Here is a 20508-nt window from a genome sequence, read left to right on the forward strand (position 1 = left end):
GCTGAAGTTCTAATACTTTTGCCACCTTATGTGAAGAACTGACCCATTGCAAAAGACCTTGATGCTGGGAAAGATTGAAGGCAGGAGGAGAAGGGGACAACAGATGATGGGATGGTTGGATGACATCCCTGACTTGATGAACATGAATTTGAGGAAACGCTGTGAGTTGCTAATGGACAGGGAAGCCTGGGTACTACAGTCCATGCGGTTGCAAAGAGTCAGACATGACTGAGCAACTGAACTGATCCAGCTGGTAAGCAGGAAATTCAAATCCATGTTCCTTCTACTGTATCACTGTCCCATCATACTTACTCACTCTCATCTTCCACCGTCTACTGTCCTTGCTAGGATGTTTATACTGCTGCCTTTTTACATGAAAACTCTTTTGTGGGAGCCAAATTTTCCACTTACTACAGAAGAACATCGCAGGGACCAATTACATTATAAAGGTTTTATGAGGAAAGCAGAAATGATAGTGTGAAGTCGTCCATATTACACAGACAGAAAAGGCTCTCATTCTGGAAATCCAAAAATAGAATTTTGTTTACCTCACAGGACTTTGGCATGCTTGGTGAACAGATTCAACCAAAATGTAATTTATCAAGGATTTGAGAGGTCAGCTATTATGGTTTCCCATACACACATGTATATTGCTCTATTAGTCATACATTGTCCAATTGTTGTTATTGTACAATTGCTAAGTGGTGTCCCACTTTTGTGACTCCATGGACTGCAGCACATCAGGCTCCCCCATTCTCCACTATCTCCCTGAGTTTGCTCAAATTAATGTCCACTGAGTCAGTGATGCTATCTAATTGTCTCATCATGTGCCTCTCCCTTCTCCTTCTGCCCTCGATCTTTCCCAGCATCAGGGTCTTTTCCAGTGGGTCAGCTTTTCATGATAGGTGGCCAAAGTATTGGAATTTCAACTTGAGCATCAGTTCTTCCAAGGAATATTCAAGGTTGATTTCCTTTAGTATTGACTGGTTTGATCTCCTTGCTGTCCAAGGGACTCTCAAGAGTCTTCTCCAGCACCACAATTCCAAAGCATCAATTCTTCAAAATTCAGCCTTCTTTATGGCCCAACTCTCACGTCCATACATGACTATTGTAAAAAACATAGCTTTTACTTGGATCTTCATTGGCAAAGTGATGTCTGTACTTTTTAATACATTGTCTAGGTTTAGACATAACTTTCTTTCGAAGGAGCAAGCCTTTCTGAATTTCATGGCTGCAGTCACTGTCCACAGTGATTTTGGAGCCCAAGAAATAAAGTTTGTCACTGTTTCTATTGTTTCCTCATCTATGTGCCAGATGCTATGATCTTACGTTTCTGAATGTTGAGTTTTAAGTCAACTTTTTCACTCCCCTCTTTCACCCTCATCAAAAGGCTCTTTAGTTCTTTTTTGCTTTCTGCCACTAGAGTGGAATTATGTACATATCTGAGGTTGTTGATATTTCCCCTGGCAATCTTGATTCCAGCTTGTGAGCCATCCAGCCTGCATTTCACATGGTGTACTCTGTATATAAGTTAAATAAGCACGGTGATAATCTACAGCCTTGTCGTAATTCTTCCCCAAGTTTCAACTAGTCTGTTGTTCCATATAAGGTTCTAACTGTTGCTTCTTGGCTTGCATACAGGTTTCTCAGGAAACAGACAAGGTGGCCTAGTACTCCCATCTCTTTTAAGAATTTTCTGCAGTTTGTTGTGATCCACACAGTCAAAGGCTTTTTTGTAGTCAATGAAGCAGAAATAGATGCTTTTCTGGAATTCCCTTGCTTTCTTTATGATCCAACAAAACTTGCCAATTTGATCTCTGGTTCCTCTGCCTTTTCTAAGCCCAGCTTGCACATCTAGAAGTTCTTAGTTCATGTACTGCTAACACTGAGCTTGACATAGTTTGAGTATAACTTTACTCATGTGAAATGGGTGCAAATGTTCAGTAGTTTGAACATTCTTTTGCATTGCCCTTTTATGGGATTGGAATGAAATCCAACTTTTACCAGTCCTGTGGCCACTGCTGAATTTTCCAAATTTGCTGGTATATTAAGTGCAGCACTTTAACAGCATCATCTTTTAGGATTTCCTATCACCTCCACTAGGTTTGTTTGTAGTAATGTTTCCTAAGGCCCACTTGACTTCACATTGCAGGATGTCTGGCTCTTGGTGAGTGATCATACCATTGTGGTTATCCCAGTCATTAAGGCCTTTTTGGTATAGTTCTTCTGTGTATTCTTGCCACCTCTTCTTAATTTCTTTTGCCTCTGTTACGTCCTTACTGTTTCTGTCCTTTATGGGGCCCATCCTTGCATGAAATGTTCCCTTGATATCTCCAATTTTCTTGAAGAGATCTCTATTCTTTCCCATTCTATTGTTTTCCTCTACTTCTTTTGTTGTTCATTCACCAAGTCGTGTTTGACTCTTTGCAACCCTATGGACTAGGCATGCCAGGCTTCCCTGTCCTACACCATCTCCTGGAGTTTGTTCAAATTCACGTCCATTGTGTTGGTGATGCCATCCAACCATCTCATCTTTGTCACCCCCTTCTCCTCCTGCCTTCAAGCTTTACTTTACATTTTCATTGAAGAATATCTTCTTATCTCTCCTTGCTCTTTTCTGGAACTTTACATTCAGTTGAGTATATCTGCCGGGAGCCGGCGAGAGACATTCCACTTGTGACAAAGGTCATGAGGAAGGAGGCTCGGCATACGCAAAGGTGGGATCGAGCCTCGGGAGTGCCTCCGGATATTCTCGAACATCTACCCCCCAAAAACCAGAGTCTGCCTACTTTATTGCTTTGTGCTCTCACCTCTGACTTTACTGGGGGCTGTCCCCCACCACCATCTCGCTCTCTCTGTCAAAGAGCTAACTTACAGCTCCAATTAATAAAGTTCCTGGGCAATTAGGAGTGTTTAAATCCAAACTCCTCAGATGGCTCATCAATGAAATCTTTTACTAGTTTTGTTCTGACAGTTTCTAACTCTCTGAGAGGCTCTAAGCTATTTGAATATCTTAAGCTTCCCGTGCCTCTCGAGGCTCGGAGACTGTAAACAATCGTATGCATAGCTGTAGGTGTCCGGGTAAACTTGTCAGGCGAGTTAGAGAGCCATCTGAGGGGTTTGGATTTAAACACTCCTAATTGCCCAGGAACTTTATTAATTGGAGCTGTAAGTTAACTCTTTGACAGAGAGAGCGAGATGGTGGTGGGGGACAGCCCCCAGTAAAGTCAGAGGTGAGAGCACAAAGCAATAAAGTAGGCAGACTCTGGTTTTTTGCGGGGTAGATGCTCGAGAATATCCGGGGGCACTCCCGAGGCTCGGTCCCACCTTTGCGTATGCCGAGCCTCCTTCCTCATGACCTTTGTCACGAGTGGAATGTCTCTCGCCGGCTCCCGGCATATATCTTTCCCTTTCTCCCTTGCCTTTCACTTCTCTTCTTTCCTCAGCTATTTGTAAAGCCTCCTCAGACAACCACTTTGCCTTCTTGCATTTCTTTTTCTTTGGGATGGTTTTGGTCACTGCCTCCTGTACAATGTTATGAATCTCTGTCTTCCCGCACTCTGTTCTTCAGGTACTCCCAGATATAATCCCTTGAATCTATTCATCACCTCCCCTGTATAATCAGAAGGGATTTGATTTAGGTCATGCTTGAATGGTCTTTTGGTTTTCCCTACTTTTTTTTTTTTTTCAATTTAAGCATGTATTTTGCAATAAGGAGCTGATGATCTGAGCCACAGTCAGCTCCAGGTCTTGTTTTTGCTGGCTCTATAGAGCTTCTCCATCTTTAACTGCAGAAATATAATCAATCTGATTTTGGTATTGAACATTTGGTGATGTCATTGTCAAGTGGAGGACCTAATTCAGACTGGATATACTGTGATCCTATGCTGACAACAGAATACAAAAGAATTTCTAGGACAATGTGATATTCAAAGAACTGAACCTTTCTTTCTAGTCAGGTGAAGGCAGTGAAAAGAGGGCAGAGGGTTTCTTAGACACTTTCCCTTCCTTGCTAGATTGTAGAACTAGGACAAAGCCCCCTTATAGACATATTCTGGGGCCTTCCTTATTTCCTAAGATGCTCATTTTCCATCTTTCCTGCTGAGAGTGAACCTATTATTCTATTCCAGAGGCTATGCAAAGGTCCAAGACAAGAATTTCAAGTAAACCCAGAAGGCCACCTGGGTTTCCAGGAGTTTTCTGTTATAAACCATGAGAGCTTTTGCAAAATGAGTCCTGAAAGTGCATTAAAATTTTCCACAACAGTTTGTATAATTCCCACTAGAAGGTGCTAATCAGCAACTTTCTGGCAAACCTATAGTTAGAACTTTTTACAAAAGTACTGCAAAAAGGTTATATTTAAGTTTAAGATCTTTTGGAAAGCTAGAGCTTTGTAAAATACATTTCCTCTCATTTCCTGGTTCATAGTCCACTCTTTCAGAAATCAGAATTCAAAGGACAGTAGAGAATGAGGGAATGTAGCCCTTAGTTTATAAAGTTGCTTTCTTTAGTTTATAAACATCTTGTTAACCTTAACGTTTCCCATGGCTCAAAGAGAAAAAACATAAAAACAATTAGAGAATGATTCTTCTCCATCTATTCCCATTTTGTTTTCATTCCCACATAGGGGATGACTGTTCCCCTCCCCCTCCCTGAACCGAATTTTTTTTTTTTTTTACTTATTTTATTGAAATATAGTTGATTTACAATGTTGTGTTAATTTCTGCTGTATAGCAAGTGTTTTAACTATACAGTTATAGTTATATAACTTATATAATGGCCCACTTGACTTTGCATGGTTTTTCTGGTAGTCAAGTATGGCTGTGAGAGTTGGACTATAAAGAAAGCTGAATGCCAAAGAATTGATCCTTTTGAACTGTGGTGTTGGAGAGTCCTTTGGACAGCAAGGAGATCCAACCAGTCCATCCTAAAGGAAGTCAGTCCTGAATATTCATTGGAAAGACTGATGCTGAAGCTGAAACTTCAATACTTTGCCCACCTGATGTGAAGAACTGACTCATTTGAAAAGACTCTGATGCTGGGAAAGATTGAAGGCAGGAGGAGAAGGGGATGACAGAGGATGTGATGGTTGGATGGCATCACTGACTCGAAGGACATGAGCTTGAGTAAGCTCCAGGAGTTGGTGATGGACAGGGAAGCCTGGCATGCTGCAGTCCATGAGGTTGCAAAGAGTAGGACATGACTGAGTGACTGAACTGAACTGAACTTTTATAATATACATATATTTCTTAAATAATTCTTCTCTAATTAAATATATATATTCTTTTTCATTATGGCTTATCACAGATATTGAATATAGTTCCCTGTGCTATACAGTAGAATTTTGTTTATTATCCATCTTAGTTTGCATTTGTTAATCCTAAACTCCTAATCCCTCTCCCATCCCTACTCTTTGGCAACCAAAAGTCTGTTCTCTGTGTCTGTGAATCTGTTTCTATTTTGTAGATAAGTTTATTTGTGTCCTATTTTAGATTTCACATATTATATGTTATTTGTCTTTCTATTCCTGATTCCATTTAGTATGATAATGTCAAAGTCCATCCCAGAGGTTTGTTTTATTTTGGCTTAACCCCCAACCAGGGATTAAACCTACAGCCACAGAAGTGAAAGCACTGAGTGCTAATCACTTGGCCACAAGGGAACTCCCTCTGGAAGTTTTTATTTGGAGATCATTTGTTTATAACGCAAAGTTCCCTTCTTGAAACAGGTGTTTTTAATAACGGTAGTAAGATATTTAAAAATGTCTGCTCAACCCTTCTTGTGACACAACGGCTGAAACAGTTCTTCTGGCACCAGTAATTTAGTGATTTTTTATCTTGGAGAAGGAAATGGCAACCCACTCCAGTACTCTTGCCTGGAGAATCCCATGGAGGGAGGGGCCTGGTAGGCTACAGTCCATGGGGTCACAAAGAGTCGGACACGACTGAGCAACTTCACTTTCACTTCACTTTATCTTGGATTATACAGGGGGATCTCAGGAGCACTTATGGTGTTTTGTTATTTTTTAACGGGCAAAGATTGATAGTTCCACTTCTAGAGGTAAACCTGAACTTTGTCCCCATCCAGGGCTGTGGGAATCCATTATTTTTCTAACCAAATGATGCTTTTCCCTCAAAATCAAGTCTTCAATAGTTTTCAGTAGTCGCAGTTTTATCTTTGGCAGGTGCTTCCCCACAATCAAGTAATCCTTTACAAAGGATAGCTGAGGGGAACATTTGAAGTAGAAAATGCTAAAAATGTAGTTCAGGGTGTAGCAGAATCAAAGTAAAACTTTGATGCTGAGTAATTCACTAAAAAATCTTTTAGAAACTGTGGGTCACCTTTATCACTGCAAATGGGACACCATTTCTTTCTACAGTCAGGCCCTATCTGGTCTAAGAAGAGATGGGGTCCATAGGTTAGGTCTCAAATGTTTCCCAAGATTTTAGGTTCCAGTTGATCAATCTGATCTTAACACAAAGTATGTTCTCAGCTCTTTGCTAAGTCTCAGAAGGGCAGAAATATTAAATTTTAGTGTTAAGTACATAAGAGACAATAAGGCTCTGTTAATAATATGCTATTGTATGCTCAACATCACTAATTTTTAGAGAAATTCAGCCTCACTCTGGTCAGAATGGCCATCATCAAAAAGTCTAAAGATAATAAATACTAGAGAGAGTGTGTGGAGAGAAAGGAACCCTCACTATTGGTCGGAATGTAAATTGGCAGCCACTCTGGAAAACAGTGTGAAAAGTGAAAGTCACTGATTTGTGTCTGACTCTTTGTGACCCCATGGACTATACAGTCCATGGAATTCCCCAGACCAGAATACTGGAGTGGGTAGCCTTTCCCTTCTCTAGGGTATCTTTCCAACTCAGGGATCAAACCCAGGTCTCCCTCATTGTAGGCAGATTCTTTACCACCTGAGCCACCAGAGAAGCCCAGGAATACTGGAGTAGGTAACCTATCTCTTCTCCAGCAGATCTTCCTGACCCAGAAATTGAACCAGGGTCTCCTGCATTACAGGTGGATTCTTTACCAACTGAGCTACCAGGAAATTCCAGACAGTGTGCGGGCTCCTCAAAAAATGAAATGGAGTTGCTATACGATCCAACAATCCCACTCCTGGGCATAACTAAACAAAACTGGTATTCAAAAGGATACATGCACCGCAGTGTTGATTGCAGCACTGATTACAATAGCCAGGACATGGAAGTAACCCAACTGTCCTTTTGACAGATGAATGGATGAGAATGGTGTGGTACCTATGTACAATGGAATATTACTCAGTCATAAGAAAATAATGAAATAATTCCATCTGCAGCAACATGGATGGACCTAGAGATTATCATAATAAGTGAAGTAAATCAGGCAGAGAAAGACAAATATCACATGGTATGGCTTACATGTGGAGTCTAAAGGAGAAAAAAAGAAAGAGATATAAATGAGTATATACAAAACAGAAATAGACCCACAGACATAGAAAACAAACTTATGCTTACCAAAGGGTAAGGAAAGAATTTGAAATTTGGGATTAACATATACACACTACTGGATAAAGGAAAGATGGCAGGGGAGTAAGACAGGGAGATTACCTTTCTCCCCAAAAGTTCATCTGAATATGGAACAACTTCTACGGAACACCTTCTAAATTTTAGCAAAAGACCCCAAACTTTCAAAAAGGCAAGCCAATCTTCTTAGAATGAGGTCAAGCAAAAGATAAAGACAAAAATAAAAGAGACAGAGGATTTCAGGATGAGGACTTGTGCCCTGGGGAGGGAGTCATGAAGGAAGAAAATTTTCTACATGCTAGGAAAAACCCCACAAGAAGGGCAAGGGGAAAGTTTTAGAATCTCAGAGGGAGGTGAAACAGCAGGGGCTCAGAAGGCAAAGCAGAGAAAATTCAACACAGAAATCACTGCCGAACAGCACTTCCCAGCCAAGAAGCAACTTGCACACCTCTGCCAACAGCAGAGGATGGGGGCAGGGTGCTGGGGCTCAGGCATGGGTGTCAGATCCCAGGGAGATGACCAGGGTTGGCAGCCATGAGGATACGCTGAGAGGGCTACTTCAACAAAGTGGATACAAGACTGGACCAGACTAGACTTTGCTCAGAGAAAAGACTGGGTGTCCCAGAGAGGCAAGAAGTCACTGTCACCAACACACTAACTTTATACTAATAGACAGTGGCTGAGTGCCCACCTGAAGCTGCCCAAACTGGCAAAACCATTCAGAGCACCAGCCATGGAATTAGACATGACTGCCACTGCCAAAGCTGGGGAAATTGCTTGAGGCAGCAGGCAAAATGCCACTGATGCAATCCTGACCCCACAGTTGGCAGCTACCACCAGACTGTGAGCAGGCGGAGGCTACTATCCACACCTTCCTGGTAGCTTAAGCATCTTGGCTCTTCCTAGGGACCCACGATCTGGGACCAATTCCTCTGGGACAGCCCATGACTCACCTCAGACTGTAACAACACCTGGCAGGTCTTTATCACTACAGGCACCCCCTGATACATCCCATTTGAGGGTGCCTTATCCTCCCCTCATCCCAGCCCAGGTGAGCAAGTGAGCCCTAATAGGCCTCAATCTTCGCTCCCTCATTCCTGGGCAGGGGACAGACTGTGGACTCTAGGGGCAACGGTGAACTTTAGGAACAAATACAACCTGGAGTAAAGCCCAGATCTGAGACTGAGCTGACCCCAGACATTGACCAAGCAACAGGTCCAGAGACCTTCCTAGAAATATTGGAGGACTTTGGTGTGTGTCTCTCTGGGTGTTCTGGGCTGTTGAGTGTTGCCTTCACCAACAGTCTTGGAATTTTGTCTTCTGTGCTCTGTGGCTTGTGAGATCTTAGTGCTACAGTTAGGGTTTGGTGTTGAACCCCTGAGGTGGGAGACAGGAGTCCAGGACTTTGAACTATCATAGAACTCCCAATCCCAAGAAACATTAATTGAAAACAGCCCTCCCAAAGGCCTCCATCTCAATATTAAGACCAAACCCCACCCCAAAAGCCAGCAAGCTCCTTTGCCTGGAGCCCTCCTTTGCCTCCAGCCCTTTGTGCTGGAAGCCCTATGCCAACTCTTCAACAAAACAGGAGCACAACCCTGCACATTAGCAGATTGCCCAAAGCCATACCAAACCCATAGACAACCCCAAGCACACACTGGACATTGCACTGCCCTTAAGACAAGATACAGCTCCACCCACCAGAACACAGGCACAAATTCCCCAAACTATTAAACCTTCACAAGATCCAACCCCACCCATGGTGGACAAACTCCAAGATTAAGAGAAACTACAACCTCCACAAACATAGTAAATTAAGCAAAATGAAAAGACAGAAACATACAGCAGATGAAGGAACATGATAAAAACCCACAAGACCAAACAAATGAAGAGGAAATGGACAGTCTACCTGAAAAATAATCCAAAGTTATGATAGTAAAGATGATCCAAAATCTTGAAATTAAAATGGAGGCATGGATAAATAGACTGGAGGCATGGATTGAGAAAATGCAAGAAATGTTTAACAAGGACCTAGAAGATTTAAGAAAAAACAATCAATACAATAACTGAGATTAGAAATACACAAGAGGGAACAAACATTAGAATAACTGAGGCAGAATAAGAGAGAAATGAGCTGGAAGATGAAATGATAGAGAATTAAAGCAGAATACAATAAAGAAAAAAGAATAAAAAGTAATGAAGAGACTCTCAGAGGTATCTGGGACAACATTGAGAATAACAACTTTCAAATTATAGGGATCCCAGTAAAAGAACACAAAAGGAAAGGGCATGAGAAAATATTTGAGAGGATTATAGTTGAAAACTTCCCTAAAATGAAAAGGAAATAGTCACCCAATCCAGGAAGCCCAGTGCATCCTATACAGGATAAACCCAAGGAGAAACATGCCAAGACACATATTAATCAAACTAACAAAAATTAAACAGAAAGAGTGAATATTAAAAACAGCAAGGGAAAAGCAACAAATAACATACAAGGGGATTACTACAAGGCTAACAGCTGATCTTCCAGCAGAAACTCTTCAGGCCAGAAGGGAATGGAGGGATATACTTAAAATGATGAGGGGGGAAAGCCTACAACCAAAAATACTCTGCACGGTAAGGATATCATTCAGATTCCAAGGAGAAATCAAAAGGTTTATAGATAAGCAAAAATTAAGAGAATTCAGCACCACAAAACCAGCTCTACAACAAATGCTAAAGGAACTTCTCCAAAGAACACAAAAAGAAAAGGTATACAAAACATGGATATAAGAGAAAATGAGGATTCAAGGCAACTTAAGTGTTTGGATGAAGTAACCGAGGAAAGGGTGACATACTATCTAACTGAAGAAGGTAGAATAAATTTGGATACAGATATGATGAACAGTTTTGGGAAGATTAAGATGCCTGTTTGATATCCAAGTGCAGATGTCAGATAAACTATTGGATGTATATTTTTGATGTACTATCAAAATTGGAATGGTATCAGGATTGGAAATGAGAATGTTAGGGTAGTAGCATAACCACGGTAATGAAAGAGATTTCTTAAGGAAATAATCTTGATAGAAAAGAGAAAGCCACTGATTAGGTATGAACATTACAGATATTCTCACCTGGGTATCTCACATTGCAGGAAGATCTGCCAGATCCCAGGATCTGGAAGATCCCCTGGAAAAGGAACTGGCAACCCACTCCAGTATTCTTACCTGGAGAATTCCATGGACAGAGGAGCCTGGAAGGCTAGAGTCCAAAGGGCTGCAAAGAGTTGAACATGACTGAAAGACTAACACGTGGACCCTTAAGAGGGCTATCGACTGCAGGTGATATTACAACTCTGATGATTCCTGACAGAGTTTGCCCAAAGTTTCCTTTAGTGTATGATTAGCCTGTTCCACATTTCCTGAGGACTGAAGTCTCCAAGATGAATGGAGGAGGTATTTAATTCCTAAAACCTGTGAAAGCTGTTGCTTGACCTTTGCAACAACAAAAGTCCATTGTCACTCTGAAGGTGACAGGGCAATCTGAATTGAGGAAGAATTTTCTTTAGGAGTGTCTTAGTCACTTCAGTTGCCTTCTGTATTCTAGAAGGGAAGGCTTCTATCCATCCAGTAAAAGTATCTGCAAAGATTAATAAGTATTTGAAGCCCTGGAAGGAAGGCATCTGAGTGAAATCTATATGCCAGTCCTCTCCAGGGTAACTCCCTCATAGCTGGACTGGGCTAACAAGAAAGGGAGGCTTGACATTACCTCCTGGATTACAGGTAGTACAAAGGGCACAGGCTCGAGTTACTCTTTTAATTGTCTCCAGGAGACTTTTCCTTATAAAAGTTCATAAAACTATTATAGATACTACATCTCTCCCCAGGTTAAGAGAATCATGTAGCCCTTTAATAATTTTCAATTAGTTAGAAAGAGGTATGAGCAATTTCTGATCTATGTGTCACAATAAAGAACAGAGGGGGCAAAAATACACAGAAGAACTATACAAAAAAGACCTTCATGACCCAGATAACCACAGTGGTGTGATCACTCACCCAGAGACAGATATTGCGGAGTGTGAAGTCAAGTGGGCCTTAGGAAGCATCACTATAAACAAAGCTAATGGAGGTGATGGAATTCCATTTGAGCTATTTCACATCTTAAAAGATGATGCTGTGAAAGTGCTGCATTCAATTTTCCAGCAAATTTGGAAAACTCAGCAGTGGCTACAAGACTGGAAAAAGTCAGTTTTCATTCCAATCCCAAAGAAAGGCAATGCCAAAGAATGTCCAAGGTACTGAACAACTGCACTCATCTACACGCTAGCAAAGTAATGCTCAAAATTCTCCAAGCCAGGCTTCAATAGTATGTGAACTGAGAACTTTCAGATGTTCAAGCTGGAATTAGAAAAGGTAGAGAAACCAGAGATCAAATTGCCAACATCCATTGAATCATAGAAAAAGCAAGAGAAAATCAGAAGAAATTCTGAAATTTCTGCTTCATTGACAATGCTAAACCCTTTGTCTGTGTGGATCACAGCAAACTGTGGAAAATTCTTTAAGAGATGGGAACACCAGACTAACTTATCTGTCTCCCATGAAACCTGTATGCAGGTCAATAAGCAACAGTTAGAACTGGACATGGAACAATGGACTGGTTCAAAATTGAGAAAGGAGTACATCAAGGCTATATATTGTCACCCTACTTATTTAACATACATGCAGAGTACATCATGTGAAATGCCAGGCTGGATGAAGCACAAGCTATAATCAAGATTTCTGGGAGAAATGTCAATAACCTGAGATACGCAGATGACACCACACTTATGGCAGAAAGTGAAGAGGAACTAAAAAGCCTCTTGATGAAAGAGAAAGAAGAGAGTGAAAAAGTTGGCTTAAAGCTCAACATTCAGAAAACTAAGGTCATGGCATTCGGTCCCATCACTTCATGGCAAATAGATGGGGGAACAGTGACAGACTTTATTTTCTTGGGCTCAAAAATCACTGCAGGTGGTGATTGCAGCCATGAAATTAGAAGATGCTTACTCCTTGGAAGGAAAGTTATGGCCAACCTAGACAGCATATTCAAAAGCAGAGACATTACTTTGCCGACAATGTCCGTCTAGTCAAAGCTACAGTTTTTCCAGTAGTCATGTATGGATGTGAGAACTGGACCAGAAAGAAGACTGCATTTCAAAGAATTGAAGCTTTTGAACTGTGGTGTTGGAGAAGACTGTTGAGAGTCTCTTAGACTTCAGGGAGATCAAACCAGTCAATTCTAAAAGAAATCAGTCCTGAATATTCATTGGAAGGACTGATACTGAAGCTCCATAACTTTGGCCACCTGATGGGAAGAGCTGACTCATTAGAAAAGACCCTGATGCTGGGAAAGATTGAAGGTGGTAGGAGAAGGGGATGACAGAGGATGAAACGGTTTGATGGCATCACTGACACAATGGAAGTGACTTTGAACAAGCTCCAGGAGATGGTGAAGGACAGGGAAGCCTGCCATGCTGCAGTCCATGGGGTTGCAAAGAGTTAGACATAAATGAGTGACTGAACAACATGTGCCACCAACCATCTGTTCCCTTAGTTCCCCTTCTGTCTCGTGCCCAGTTTTCTTCATAAATTGAGTACCTGGATATAATATTAGGAGGATTAAAGGATTAGCCCATTTTGTTATAGGCATGAGGGCTGCTTTCTTGCTTCCTAATCTTCCCTGTCTTTTCCTCGGGAAATTTGAGGATTTCCCTTTTGGTGCCTGTAGCAGTGGATGACTGCTACCTGTTCTGGTTTCTGGACCACTTCTGTGAGATGTAAAATCTCAGCTGCCTACTTTATAGGGAAGTTTCTTGCATTTAGCAGTCCTTTCTCTTTCAAGATATCTGCATGGGCATGTAAGACAAGGGAGGCATATTGTGAGTCTGTGTATATATTTGCAATCTTTCCTTCCCCAGATTATGGCTCGGGTTAGAGCTATCAGTTCAGCCTTTGGGGCGGAGGTGTTAGGTGGCAAAGATTTTGCTTCTGTAATGCTGTGACCATTCAAAATAGCATATCCTGCCCTCCTGGCTCCATCTCTAATGAAACTACTGCCATAAGTAAACCATTCTTCCTCAGAGTTTTCTATGACCTGGTCTGTTAGGTCAGACCTGTAGGCAAGAATGTGTTAGCTCTGGGCTTTCGGTAGGCATTAAGGTAGTGGGGTTAAGACTGTGGCGGGTTCTGAGGGTTAACTCTGGGGAGTAAAGGAGGAAAGCCTAGTACTTGATAAAGTGGCCTCCAGTTAACCTTTTATCTCTAGAATAAATCTCTACCTGATCTCTACCTGATAAGGGGTCTGGACTTCAAGTAAGCTTGTTATCTTTTTCCACCAATAAAGGCCAGCAGCTACTGCCTGGAAGCAGCCAGGCCAGCCTCGTGCCACGGGGTCTAGTTGCTTGAGAAAGTCTCCTATAGGCTCAGGAACTTCCCCTAACTTCTGTATAAGAACCCTCAAGGCTGTCCCCTGCTTTTCAGCCATGTACAAGGAGAATATGCTGTTCTTAGTCACTCAGTCATGTCTGACTCTTTGTGACCCCATGGATTGTAGCCCACCAGGCTCCTCTGTCTTTGGGGATTCTCCAGGCAAGAACACTGGAGTGGGTTGCCATGTCCTCCTCCACAAAAAGTATCCTATAGGCTCAGGAACAAGAAGAATGGCTTTTATAAATTGGGAGACCTGGGGCAGGGGCTCTGGTAAGGGCCTGCTTGATATTGTTAAAAGCTTTTACTGTTCCCCACTCCAGAGCAACTGTTTGTTATCTGGGCCTTTCGTGGCTTCACATAGGGACTTAGCCATTAGCCTGAATCTTGGAATCCAAATTCTAGATAATCCTGCCATGCCCAGAAAGTAATGGAGATTTTCTTTGACTTTGAAGTATTTAGACCCAATATAGCTTGCATTCCATCTAGAGATAACTGTCCACTTTTGAGGTTTATAATATATCTCAGATACTAACTTGTTTCTTAGAGATTTGTGCCTTTTTCTGAGAGACTCTGTAACCCTGGGCCCCAAGGAAATTACGAACTTCAATGGCATTTTGATCCGATGCCTCCATGGAGGGACTACATATTAAAACATCATCTATGTACTGTAGAATAGCATCTTCTCTTAGGTGTTATTTCCATTAGCGCCTTTCCTAGAGCCTGGGCAAACAGGTGTGGGCTGTCCTAAAATCCCTGAGGCAATACTGTCCAGGTATATTACTGCATTTTTCTTGAGGCAGGATTGCATGTGTGCATGCTAAGTTGCTTCAGTCATGTCCAGCTCTTTGCAACAGTGCTGGACTGTAGCGTGCTAGGCTCTTCTGTCCCTGGGATTCTTCAAGCAGGAATACTGGAGTGGGTTGCCATGACCTCCTCCAGGGGATCTTCCCAACTCAGGGATCGAACCCACATCTTGTATATCTCCTGCATTGGCAAGCGGGTTTTTTTTTTTTTTTTTTTTTTTTTTTTACCACTAGCACCACCTGGAAAGTCCCTGAGTCAGGATTAGTCCACTCAAAGACAAACAGATATTGTAACAAGTGAGAGGGCAACAGGCAGGAAGGCTAGGGGTCCCTAAGCAGAGAAAATGGGCTGCAAGTGTCAGACATTTTTTTTCTCTCTCTTAATCGGCAGGAGGAAACAAACCACAAATGTCAGACTTTTTTTCCCTTCTCTATACAAAATTAAAAAGAGGTTTCTTTTCAAATTCTGTGTTGCCATAATGACACCTGGTTCCACCTGAACTTAACTTTTCTCAAAACTTGAGCTAACCAATGCATTTTTAATGGAAATATCTTATGCCATGTTAATGAACTGTGTATTTACTTTAGACTGTCTTTCTTCAAGTTGGTCCCACCTCAGACTCAGAATCAATAATGGCTCAACCAACCAGTATGTTTTACTCATGGAAATGTTCTCTTAAGCTATGTTAATAAAACTATGTACTTGCTTGGAAACCTGCCTTTCTTCAAGATTCATGTCAATTGTTTTATGGCCCAGGATGACTCACCTTGTGCCAATGCTATCTCAAAATGCATGTTGTGGGTGAAGGACCTGGTGCCACTCTCTGTGTTTTGAGACACTTTCTTTCTCTAATTAGCAGCTTGCTAATAAGTATATAACTTCTTGCTAAAACCTAGCAAGGGGGCACACTTTCTGCCCCCTTCTGATGTCCATGTCAGAAGCTTTCTCTATCTCTTTTATATTTTAGTAAAACTATTACACAAAAGCACTGAGTGATCAAGCCTCGTCACTGGCCCCAGATCAAATTCCTCTCCTCTGGAGGCCAAGAATCCCAGCGTTGTTCACAGCTCATAGCGGCAAACTTTCAAGAGGAATGAACTGGGTTACAGAAGAAGCCATCCTTGAGACTGAGTACAGTAAACCATTTAGCATCCTCAGGGATTTGGGTTAATATGTTATAAGGATTGGCCACGAGGGGAGGTATAGAGACCACTGTGTCATTTACTACCCTAAGGTCTTGTACCATCCTATAGTCTTCATTAGCCTCAATAACTGGCAGAATAGGAATGTTGCACAGAGATTGGCAGGGTAGCGAGAGCCCATGCCTTATGAATTTATCCACAAGAGGTTGAAAACCCTTTTTTCTTCCAATTTTATAGTGTATTTTCTCTTGTTAGGTTAAGCGGTTTCTGGCTTAAGGCTAATTCTTACAGACAGTACATTTATGACCCTTCTAGGGATTATTGAACCCAGGTCGGTGGCTGCGACGGACCGCACAAGAAGTGCAGCCGAGAGGAGCTACCCAACGCCCAAGGTCAGGGGCGGCGACGGAGAGGGCCAGGCTGCGACGGTGCAGCCAGGAGCAGCCAAGAGGAGCTACCCCACGTCCGAGGACAGGGGAGGTGGCCAAGAGGAGCAACCCCACATCCAAGGAGCGGCGGGTGCACGGGTGCAGGAGGGCTGAGAGGAGCTACTCCATGTTTGAGGTCAGGAGGGGCGACTAGTTCAAGATAAGGAGCAGCGGCTGCGCTTTGCTGGAGCAGCTGTGAAGAGATACCCTACGTCCAAATTAAGAGAAACCCAAAGAAGAAGGTAGCTGTTGCGAGAGGGCATCAGAGGGCAGACACACTGAAACCATAATCACAGAAAACTAGCCAATCTGATCACATGGACCACAGCCTTGTCTGACTCAGTGAAACTAAGCCATGCCGCGTGGGGCTACCCAAGACGGATGGGTCATGGTGGAGAGGTCTGACAGAATGTGGTCCACTGGAAAAGGGAATGGCAAACCACTTCAATATTCTTACCTTGAGAACCCCCATGAACAGTATGAAAAGGCAAAATGATAGGATACTAAAAGAGGAACTCCCCAGGTTGGTAGGTGCCCAATATGCTACTGGAGATAGTGTATGTGGAGTGGAGTAATAACCCCAGAAAGAATGAGGGATGGAGCCAAAGCAAAAACAATACCCATTTGTGGATGTGACTTGCTGACAGAAGCAAGGTCCGATGCTGTAAAGAGCAATATTGCATAGGAACCTGGAATGTTAGGTCCATGAATCAAGGCAAATTGGAAGTAGTCAAACAAGAGATGGCAAGAGTGAACATCGACATTCTAGGAATCAGTGAACTAAAATGGACTGGAATGGGTGAATTTGGGTGAATTTAACTCAGATGACCATTATAATCTACTACTGTGGGCAGGAATCCCTTAGAAGAAATGGAGTAGCCATTATGGTCAACTAAAGAGTGCAAAATGCAGTACTTGGATGAAATTTCAAAAACGACAGAATGATCTCTGTTCGTTTCCAAGGCAAACCATACAATATCACGGTAATCCAAGTCTATGCCCCAACCAGTAACACTGGTAACGCTGAAGAAGCTTAAGTTGAATGGTTCTATGAAGGCCTACAAGATCTTTTAGAACTAACACCCAAAAAAGATGTCCTTTTCATTATAGGGGACTGGAACACAAAAGTAGGAAGTCAAGAAACACCTGGAGTAACAGGCAAATTTGGCCGTGGAGTATGGAATGAAGCAGGGCAAAGGCTAATAGAGTTTTGCCAAGAGAACGCAATGGTCATTGCAAACACCCTCTTCTAACAACACAAGAGAAGACTCTACACATGGACATGACAAGATGGTCAACACCAAAATCAGATTGATTATATTCTTTGCAGCCAAAAATGGAGAAGCTCTATACAGTCAGCAAAAACAAGACCGGGAGCTGACTGTGGCTCAGATCATGAACTCCTAATTGCCAAATTCAGACTGAAATGGAAGAAAGTAGGGAAAACCACTAGACCATCCAGGTATGACCTAAATCAAATCCCTTATGATTATACAGTGGAAGTGAGAAATAGATTTAAGGGACTAGATCTGATAGAGTGCCTGATGAACTATGGATGGAGGTTCTTGACATTGTACAGGAGACAGGGATCAAGACCATCCCCATTGAAAAGAAGAGCAAAAAAGCAAAATGACTGTCTGAGGAGGCCTTACAAATAGCTGTGAAAAGAAGAGAAGCGAAAAGCAAAGGAGAAAAAGAAAGATATAAACATCTGAATGCAGAGTTCCAAAGAATAGCAAGAAGAGATAAGAAAGCCTTCCTCAGCAATCAATGCAAAAAAATAGAGGAAAACAACAGAATGGGAAAGATTAGAGATCTCTTCAAGAAAATTAGAGACACCAAGGGAACATTTCATGCAAAGATGGGCTCGATTAAGGACAGAAATGATATGGACCTAACAGAAGCAGAAGATATTAAGAAGAGGTGGCAGGAATACACAGCAGAACTGTACAAAAAAATCTTCACGACCCAGATAATCACGATGGTGTGATCACTCACATAGAGCCAGACTTCCTGGAAAGTGAAGTCAAGTGGGCCGTAGAAAGCATCACTATGAACAAAGCTTGTGATGGAATTCCAGTTGAGCTATTTCAAGTCCTAAAAGATGATGCTGTGAAAGTGCTGCACTCAATATGCCAGCCAATTTGGAAAACTCAGCAGTGGCCACAGGACTGGAAAATGTCAGTTTTCATTCCAATCACAAAGAAAGGCAATGCCAAAGAATGCTCAAACTGCTGAACAATTGCACTCGTTTCACACACTAGTAAAGTAATGCTCAAAATTGTCCAAGCCAGGCTTCAGCAATATATGAACAGCAAACTTCCAGATGTTCAAGCTGGTTTTGGAAAAGGCAGAGGAACCAGAGATCAAATTATCAATATCCGCTGGATCATGGAAAAAGCAAGAGAGTTCCAGAAACACATCTACTTATGCTTTATTGACTATGCCAAAGCCTTTGACTGTGTGGATCACAATAAACTGTGGAAAATTCTGAGGGAGATGGGAATACCAGACCACCTGATCTGCCTCTTGAGAAACCTATATGCAGGGCAGGAAGCAACAGTTAGAACTGGACACGGAACAACAGACTGGTTCCAAATAGGAAACGGCATACGTCAAGGCTGTATATTGCCACCCTACTTATTTAACTTCTATGCAGAGTACATCATGAGAAACGCTGGGCTGGAGGAAGCACAAGCTGGAATCAAGATTGCCGGAGAAATATCAATAACCTCAGATATGCAGATGACACCACCCTTATGGCAGAAAGTGAAGAGGAACTCAAAAGCCTCTTGATGAAAGTGAAAGAGGAGAGTGAAAAAGTTGGCTTAAAGCTCAACATCCAGAAAATGAAGATCATGGCATCTGGTCCCATCACTTCATGGGAAATAGATGGGGAAACAGTGTCAGATTTTATTTTGGGGGGCTCCAAAATCACTGCAGATGGTGACTGCAGCCATGAAATTAAAAGACACTTACTCCTTAGGAGGAAAGTTATGATCAACCTAGATAGCATATTAAATAGCAGAGACATTACTTTGCCAACAAAGGTCCGTCTAGTCAAGGCTATGGTTTTCCCAGTAGTCATGTATGGGTGTGAGAGTTGGACTGTGAAGAAGGCTGAGCACCGAAGACTTGATGCTTTTGAACTGTGGTGTTGATAAAGACTCTTGAGAGACCCTTGGACTGCAAAAAGATCCAACCAGTCCATCCTAAAGGAGATCAGTCCTGTGTGTTCATTGGAAGGACTGATGCTGAAGCTGAAACTCCAATACTTTGGCCACCTGATGTGAAGAGCTGACTCATTGGAAAAGGCCCTGATTCTGGGAGGGATTTCAGGCAGGAGGAAAAGGGGATGACAGAAGATGAGATGGCTAGATGGCATCACTGACTCTATGGACATGAGTTTGAGTGAACTCCGGGAGATGGTGATGGACAGGGAGGCCTTGCATGCTGCGATTCATGGGGTCGCAGAGTCAGACACGAATGAACGACTGAACTGGACTGAACTGAGGGATTCCTTGTTCCCTATTGAAGGGTCATCTGCTTGTAGAATATAGCCATGAATCTTCTGTATAGTCTTCATCAGAGTTAAAATAAGGGGTTCCTCAGGGCCTCCCTAACCAGAGTATAACCCTGAGGAAACCCAGAAGGACCCTCTCAAGGAGAGGAGTAGACACTGAGGCACAATTAGAAAGGCATACCGACATTGGCAAGTGAGAGGCCCAGTGAAATAATGGGTGGGAGGCTTTCCACCGACACCGGTCACAGTACTGCTTTTGGAGGAGAGGTCCAGCATGAGAAATTAAGACAGAGTTTAAGTGGCTTCCATATCAGTTATGAAACTGATTTTCTTGCCTGCCATGCCAAAGACTACCCAGGGTTCCTTGATAGAGATATATATCTTGGTGGGGGAGCTGCTAGAATTCCTGGGCCACCTCAGTCATCCAGCATGTCCATTTCAGTAGTGCCTATGATCTGTTTGTTTGCAGGCTGGTCATGGCTCAGGGGGCACTTTCTGACAATCTCAGGCCCAGTGGCCAGTTGACTTGCATTTGCAGCATTTTCCTTTGTTCATCTTACCTCTGGATGGATATTTGGACTTTCATGCCCACCTTGGGTTGTCCTGAGGTCTTAAGGCATGACTGACAGCAACGGCTATCAGTTGTGCATGAGT

Source organism: Bubalus bubalis, chromosome 1, assembly GCF_019923935.1.
Source record: "Bubalus bubalis isolate 160015118507 breed Murrah chromosome 1, NDDB_SH_1, whole genome shotgun sequence".
Classification (NCBI taxonomy): Eukaryota; Metazoa; Chordata; class Mammalia; order Artiodactyla; family Bovidae; genus Bubalus; species Bubalus bubalis.